Source organism: Molothrus aeneus, unplaced genomic scaffold, assembly GCF_037042795.1.
Source record: "Molothrus aeneus isolate 106 unplaced genomic scaffold, BPBGC_Maene_1.0 scaffold_34, whole genome shotgun sequence".
Lineage (NCBI taxonomy): Eukaryota > Metazoa > Chordata > Aves > Passeriformes > Icteridae > Molothrus > Molothrus aeneus.
The window spans coordinates 1,190,838-1,197,417 of NW_027099005.1; the positions used below are offsets into that span (position 1 = coordinate 1,190,838).

Consider the following 6,580-nt stretch of genomic DNA (forward strand, 5'->3'; position numbering starts at 1 on the left):
GTGAAAGCTCCTGGAACCAAAAGTCCACTGTGACACAGCAAGGCCTCCTGGAACCAAGGGTCCCTTGTGGCTCTGTGGGGCTTCCCAGAACCAAGGAGACCATTTGGACACTGTGGGGCCTCATGGAACCACCTGGCACTGTGACACAGCGGGGCCACATGGAGCCAAGGGGCCACTGAGACACTGAAGAACCTCATGGAACCAAAGGTCCATTGTTACACTGTGGGGCCCTGTGGAACCAGTGGGACCATGGTGACACCGTGGTGCTCCATGGAGCCAAGGGGCCATTCTGATTCTGCTTTGCCTCATGGAGCCAAGGGGCCACCATGACACTGCAGGGCCTCGTGGAACTAAGGCAGCCGTGTGACACTGCGGGGCCCTTGGAACCAAGGGTCCATTGGGAGATTGCAGGGCCTCATGGAACCATGGAGACCATTATGGCCCTTCAGAACCCATTGGAACCAAGGGGCCATTGTGACACTGCAGAGCCCCGTGGAATCAAGGGGACCAAAGTGACACTGTGGGGCTCCATGGGACAAAGGGGCCATTCTGACACTATGGAACCGAGGAGACCATTGCTCTGCTACGGGACATCATGGAACCATGGAGGCCATTGTGACACAGCAAAGCCTCATTGAAGCAAGGGCACAATAGTGACACTGTGGGGCTCCATGGGACCAAGGGGACATTCTTAAAATGTAGAACTAAGGAGACCACTGTGGCACTATGGGGCATCATGGCGTCAAGGGTCCATTGTGACACGGCATGGCTGCATGAAACCATGGAGGCCATTTTCACACTTTGAGGCCTGGTGAAAGCAAAGGGCCATTGTGGCACTTTGTGTCTCCATGGAACCAAGGAGTCCATTGTGACACTATGAGGCCCTGTTGGGCCATATGGCACTTGTGGCCCTTTGTGGCACCACGGAACCAAGGGACCATTGTGACACTACAGGGCCCCATGGAGCTAAGGATTCATGGAACAGTGTGGGACTAATGGAACTAAAGGTCCATTGTGACATTGAGGGGCCTCATGGAACTATGAGGGGACAATTGTGATGCTGTGGGGCCAATGGAAGCAAGGGGCCATTGTGACACAGCTGGGCCTCATGCAGCCAAGGGGCCACTGGGATCCTGAGGAGCCCAAAAGAGCCAAGGGGCCATTGTGACACTCTGCAGCGGTGGAGACCCTGAGAGTCATTCCCTGGGTTAGGGAGACACAAGAAGCTTCCTTCAAAAGCTGTTTGACCCCATTGGCTCCTTCCCCTTGTTCTGTGTCCCTCAGCCACTCCCTCCCCCTTCCCCCACTGGCTCCATCTTTGTACTGCCCCCATGGCACTGATCAACCCCTTCCTCTGGAGATACAGAAACCTGGACTCCCCCCTGGACTCCCTGCTAACAGTACAGAAACTCATGGATCCAAGGGGCCATTGTGACACTGAAGAACTTCATGGAACCCAGGGTCCATTGGGACACAGCAGGGCCTCATTGGAACAAAGGAACCATTGCTAACAGTACAAAAACTCATGGAACCAAGGGGCTGTGATGACACAGCAGGGCCACATGGAACCCAGGAGACCAGTGACATTTAGGGACCTCATGGAACCAGGGTCCATTATGGCACTGCAGAAACAAGGAGACCATTGTTGATGCTGTGGAAGCTCATGGAACCAAGCAGCCATTGTGACACTCCAGGGCCTCGTTGAACCAGGCAGAGCATTGTGACACCACAGAACCTCATGGCACTGAGGGTTTATTGTGACACAGCAGGGCCCATGGAGCCAATTGTCCATTGTGACAATGTGGAACCAAGGAGACCATGGTGCCACCATGGAAGCTCATGGAGCCATGGGGCCATTGTGACAAAGCAAGGCCTCATGGAACCAAGGAGACCATTGTGACATCATGGAACCTTGTGGAACCAAGGAGACCATTGTGACATCATGGAACCTCATGGAACCAAGGAGACCATTGTGACGTCATGGAACCTCTGGAACCAAGGGTCCATTGTTACAGTCCAGAACCAAGGAGACCATGGTGACAGTACAGAACCTCACGGGACCAAGATTCCATTGTTATGCACTGGGGCTTCATGGAACCAAGGAACCACTGTGACACAGCAGGGCCACATGGAACCAAGGGTTCATGGAGATACTGCAGATCCAAGGAGACCATGGTGATGCTGTGGAACCTCATGGAACCAAGGGGCCGTTGTGACACTCTGGGGCCCCATGGAACCAAATATTCATGGTGACACAGCGGGGCTGCTTGTGACCAATTGTCCATTGTGACACTGCAGATCCAAGAGACCAGGGTGACACTGTGGCAGTTGATGGAACCAAGGGGCTGTTGTGACACACCAAGGCCTTGTGGAACCAAGGAGGGCATTGTGGCAGTGCAGAACCAAGGAGGCCACTTTGACAGTACAGAACCCAATGGAACCAAGGGTCCATTGTTCTACAGCAGGGCCTCATGGAACCAAGGGGCCATTGTGAAACTGTGGGGCATAATGGAGTCAAGGACACCACTGATACTGAAATCCACTGGATAGAAACTTCTGAACAGTTTTGAGTATTTGAAAGGAGGTCTTCTTTATTACAGCATGGTGGTCACTTGGGCCATCCTTCCTCCATTCGACTGCACTGAGCATTGAATGAACAGAGTTTTTATCACACACACTCATTATGTATCCACTAGCTATCCCCACGTCTTTGAATTTATTTGACATAGTTGCACCCCTTATGACAAATCCTTTTATGATTCTTTGGGGTCTGTCTTCAACATCCAGTGTCCTTTTTAGGTGGCTGTTTCTTGACCCCCACTTTTGAGTAAGGGCAATATTATTGTTCTGCATAACTTCTGTTTTGTCAGCCTTGCAGAGCTGAGCTGCATCCTGCTTGCATTTTGTGTGGCTTCTGTTTGCCAGAGGCACATCCTCAATCAGTTTCTCCAAGGCTGTGCTGTTCTGTTCTACTGTCCTTGACAAGAGTAAATGTTGTTCTGTTCTCCTGTCCTTGTCTCAGTGCTCGCCCCGCATGAGGCGTCTGCAACCCCCCCAACCTATGGGCCTGGGGTGGGCAAGTGTTCCTGGGGAACAGGGATGGGACAGCTGGGCTGGACTGATCCAAGGGATGTTCCACTCCATGTCACACCATGATCAGCAATCACCTGAGAGAAGCAGGAGGGCAAGGGCGGTAGGGAATAATTTATTTTTAAGACATTTTTCTTTCAAAACAGCACCAACACATACAGAACCTTCTCCTGCCACAAGGTGGTCAAACATTTTCTGCTGATAGGAGATTTCCTAAGGATTTGCTTTTCTTCTGTTAGTGGGTCTTGCTGTGCCTTTTTTTTGGTTGAATTTGGAGGTTTTTATCATTGGATTTGGGTTTTTCCCTATTGAACTGCCTTTCTTCTGATGCATGAGTTTTTTCTGTCCTTTCTTGTGGCTTGCTTGGCACCTGACAGCAAGACAAATTTACCCAACTCTGTCATCTTGCCCAATTATGTTTGCAGGCACCATTAACTAGATGAGTTCAGTCACAGACTCCCTGCAATTTGGCAGCATCCACAAAGGAATTGAAAGTTCATTTCATGCCATTTTAGAGACAATAGAAATATTCCACAGTGGTGGTCAGGGGCTGGTCACTGAGGGATGTCACCAGGGTGTGGCTGCCAAGAGGACTCTGTACCATGGATGACATTTGACCCTCACTGTTCAGCCAAATTCCCACCCAGCCCATGTTCCACTCCTTCAGCCCAGCTCTCTCCAGTCTGGCTCTGAGGAGACCACAGCAGACCCTGTCCCAGGCCTGGCTGAAGTCTGGGCACACAACATCCCCTTCTTTTCCCTCCCACGTGGGTTCTGCAGTCCCTGCCCTGTCCTGCCAGTGCCTGGAATGGCTGCAGGAGGATTTGCCACATCCCCTTCCCTGCTGAGCCTGACCAGGCTGTGACTCTCCCAGTCCCCCTCCCTGCCCTGTTTGCAGACTGGTTCCATGTCTGCCCTTCCCAAGTGCCCAGGACCCTCTGGGATGGCTCTGGCCTTTCCAAGGGGTTTGAGAGAGGTCCCACAGTGACACTGCCCAGCCTTCTCAACAGCCCTGACACCAAAGGCCTTTTCCACATCCCTCAGTTCAGTGCCCAGAACACAGCACAGCCCTGTCCAGGTCCTCGGGCTGGTTCAGAAGGGAGGCAGCTCTGATTTCTCCCCACAGACTCTCACTCTATCCAATGTCTTTCTGTGCAGTCCATGGCTGCCCTGAGCATTTTTCCTGGAGTCTCCCTGCCTGGGATATTTCTGTCCCTGCAGTCCTAACCACAACCCAGCAAAGAATTCAGGTGTTTTCCCAGAGGATGTTACTCTCAGAGTGAAGTGGCCTCAAGGCACTGTTTGTGCCGCTGGAATTGTGCCACCCCCGGGTGCTGCTGATGGTGTTTGTGCTCACTGGGGTTCATCTCCCCACACACACACCATGCCCTGCTGAGATCTCCTCAGCACAGAGCAAACATGGCCTGCTGGCCTGGTCCCTTGGTGTCCCTCCATGCAGGCACAAACAACCTCCTGCAGGTGGGGAGAGGCCAGTGCTGGCAATGGTGGCTGCAGGGGCTGCTGTGGGACAATTGCCCTGGGGCACCTTCCCAGGCTGTCCCAGAACAAAGACACAGCCCAGGCCCTGCTCTGCTGCTGCCTCAGGTCCATGCCAGCAGCTCTGGCTGTGCCAGGACACTGCTGTGAGCCCCCCCTGCACACTCCCCCCTGCCCCAGGCACTGGGCTTTGCTGGGCCAGGGCATTCCTGGAGCACATTGCTGACAGCAGCTCTGGAGGAGAGCAAAGCCTCCCTGCCCTGCCCTCAGCAGATGCCCTTTGCTGATGGAGCTGCTGTGCTGGAGCCCAGCTGTGTCCCAGCAGTGCCCATGGCCTGGCCCTGCCTGTGGCCACAGCAGGGACACGCAGCAGGACAGGGACCAAGCTGCCAGAGCACTCCGGCCTTACAGCCACAGCAGGGCTGGCAAGGACAGGGTGGAGCTGGGCAGAGCAGCTCTGAAAGGACCAATCCCCGCTGCTCCCTGGCTGTGCTGCCCTGCTGGGACTCTTTTCCCCTTCTCCCCTCTAACTTCATGCAGGTCTCTGAGCTGGGATCCCAGATAAAACAGGCACTGCAAGGTAGTTTATTTTCTTCAAATGTAGTGATAGCCCAAACCCTGGTTTACAGAGCTTCTGGGTCAAATTCAAGAGGCAGACAGTGAATTTCATGGGGGTGATTAAAAAATTTCTTTTAGAATAATTTAATAACAGAAAGCCCCATTGAAAACTACCAAAGAACTGGGAAGGGCTATTTGGCCTGTCATGAGTTGCAATCCAAAAACTATGCAGAAGAAAACGGGAAGTTGGTTGCTTCAGAAATCATCTGGTCATCATTTTCCTCAGGGCATCCTTGAGCTCCTGGTTCCTCAGGCTGTAGATGAGGGGGTTCAGGGCTGGAGGCACCAGCGAGTACAGAACTGACACTGCCAGATCTAGGGATGGGGAGGAGATGGATGAGGGCTTCAGGTAGGCAAAAAAGCCAGTGCTGAGAAACAGGGAGACCACGGCCAGGTGAGGGAGGCAGGTGAAAAAGGCTTTGTGCCGTCCCTGCTCAGAGGGGATCCTCAGCACGGCCCTGAAGATCTGCACATAGGAGAAAACCATGAACACAAAACAGCCAGAAACTACACAGACACCAACCACAACAATCCCAAGTTCCCTGAGTTTGGAGTGTGAGCAGGAGAGCTTGAGGATGTGTGGGATTTCACAGAAGAATTGACCCAGAGCATTGCCTTTGCACAGGGGCAGGGAAAATGTATTGGCTGTGTGCAGCAGAGCATAGAGAAAGCCACTGGCCCAGGCAGCTGCTGCCATGTGGGCACAAGCTCTGCTGCCCAGGAGGGTCCCGTAGTGCAGGGGTTTGCAGATGGACACGTAGCGGTCGTAGCACATGATGGTCAGGAGGGAAAACTCTGCTGACATAAAGAAAAGAAAAAAGAAAACCTATGCAGCACATGCTGAGTAGGAGATGGTGCTGGTGTCCCAGAGGGAATTGTGCATGGCTTTGGGGACAGTGGTGCAGATGGAGCCCAGGTCGCTGAGGGCCAGGTTGAGCAGGAAGAAGAACATGGGCCTGTGAAGGTGGTGGCCGCAGGCTACGGCGCTGATGATGAGGCCGTTGCCCAGGAGGGCAGCCAGGGAGATGCCCAGCAAGAGGCAGAAGTGCAGGAGCTGCAGCTGCCGCGTGTCTGCCAATGCCAGCAGGAGGAAGTGCCTGATGGAGCTGCTGTTGGACATTCCTTTATTCCGGACATTGTGAGCTGTTCAAAGACAACACTGACAATTTGGACAAAGTACCTTGAGTCAATCCTATGCTATTTTCTGACACAATCAATCAAAATTGCTTCTCTTTCTTTGGGGAAATTTCACTTACCTTTTCTTTTTGAGTTTAGATATGGGCTGCTAAGTAACTGTGTGCTTTTTAGAAGGGGCAGAAGTCCTGTTCTTAGCATTGCTCTCAACCTGAATATTGGGGAGCCCAGAGGGAAAACA

General features: G+C 52.9%; 1 pseudogene; it reads right to left on the reverse strand.

The window, feature by feature from the left end:
• Positions 1 to 5,407: 5,407 nt before the first annotated feature.
• On the reverse strand, positions 5,408 to 6,325 carry LOC136570495 (olfactory receptor 14C36-like; annotated as a pseudogene).
• Between the last annotated feature and the right edge of the window lie 255 nt (positions 6,326 to 6,580).